Below are 1,821 nucleotides of genomic sequence, written 5' to 3' on the forward strand. Positions count from 1 at the left end.
GCCAGGCCCGGCCCCGCGCTCCTTCTGCCGAAGGCACCCCTTCGTCTGACCCCGGCGCTGAGGTGTCAGTGGGGCTGGCGTGAAATAAGGAAATAAATGACTTTGCCCTCCCTTTACCCGCGGTGGAAGCGAGGCACGGAAGGAGAATAGCTCAGGCAAGGCCTCGCAGGAGCAGGGCAGGAATAGCAGGAATCTGTCAAATTCTTCCCGTGGAATCACAGAATGCCCGTAGTTGGAAGAGACGCATGAGGATCATCTCCCTTCTGAAGGGAGCCTGCAGGAAAGATGGAGGGGGGACTTTTTACGAGAGCGTGTAGTGACAGGACAGGGGGAATGGCTTCAAACTGAAAGAGAGTAGGTTTAGGTTATATATTAGGAAGAATAATATCACCCGCTCGACTGTGAGGGTGCTGAGGCCCTGGCACAGGTTGCTCAGAGAAGCTGTGGCTGGCCCCGCCCTGGCCCAGGTTGCTCAGAGAAGCTGTGGCTGCCCCATCTCTGGAAGTGTCCCAGGCCAGGTTGGACGGGGCTTGGAGCAACGTGAGATAGTGGAAGGTGTCCCTGCCCATGGCAGGGGGTTGGAACGAGATGATCTTTGAGGTCCTTTCCAACCCAAACCATTCTGTGACTCCAGTTCCTGGTGTGGACCATGAGCTCTCATGATAAACCTGTGATAAATGGACAGTTTGTCTCTACTTCCTCTTCACAGGGACATGGTGTCATCACCAGGTGTCCTGTATTTGCTCTCCAAGTCTCTCAAAAGCTGGTTGTTCATCTCGTGGGTTATCACTGGGACTCACTTTGCCTGCCCAGCCTTCAGGAAAGGGTCTTCCTGTTTCTCTGGAAGATCCTATATCTGGGGTTTGTGTGAATGCATTGTGTGCACTTGAAATTATGAATCACTGTGATGGCACACGAGTGTTATGACTCACATCTTTTGGTTTGCACAGCTTTAAAAAATAGCAGGACTAAAATACTGTGTTCCCGTAGCTGGATGCCAGGTATGGTACCCTCCCTCCACCCTCTAGGACCCCCTTGATTTCTCAACACGATGACAGTGCAGTTCTGTTCTTTGTGGGATGCTGAGTGTCAGGTAACTTGAATATGGAAAGAAAACTGTATGTTTTGGCTGCTTTGGGTCATGCAACAACTTTTTTCCATTTTGCAATAGCAATAAAGATGAAATTGCAAATTAGGTGAGATTTTTGCCTGGAGATTGGGGCTGGAATTTGTGTTTTCCACCATGGAATCCAGCTTGTTTCTCCTGCTTTCACTTCTCTTTCATTCTGAAGGCAAGAGAGTTTTTGTTGATGTCCACTGATTTAATGTTGCCTAGTCAGTTAGTTTGAAATTGCTGCCTTACATAAGAGCATAAAGATGAGTTTGTTATGGGAGTAACCCTTAGCTGTCTTCTGAGGGTGGAATTTGATTACCATGTTTTCATGAGCATGTGTTCTAAAGTAAATTTCAGTAGAGATACGTGAAATTGTATAGTAGGATCTGTGCCGAAAATTGACACAACATGAACTCAGTTCTCCCTCACATAACTTAAAGCATAATTTAACAATGGATACTTGTAAACTGGTTTTTAATTTGGCTGGGTTCACCCTAGTTTCATTTGTAAACACCAGATCAAACCAGGTTATCATGCACTTCAGGCATATCTCTTATTAAATCAGGAGTATTGGCTGAATGGATGGGATCACGTTAATTCATCTGGAGCCAGAGGGAAGTTCAAAGCTCAAGAAATTGACTGTTGGGGCTCATCTGATAACAGGCAAAGGACTTGCAAATGACATTTGTAATAGCTGATTTTCAGCA

This window comes from Corvus brachyrhynchos, unplaced genomic scaffold (assembly GCF_000691975.1).
Source record: "Corvus brachyrhynchos isolate BGI_N302 unplaced genomic scaffold, ASM69197v1 scaffold245, whole genome shotgun sequence".
Taxonomy (NCBI): Eukaryota; Metazoa; Chordata; class Aves; order Passeriformes; family Corvidae; genus Corvus; species Corvus brachyrhynchos.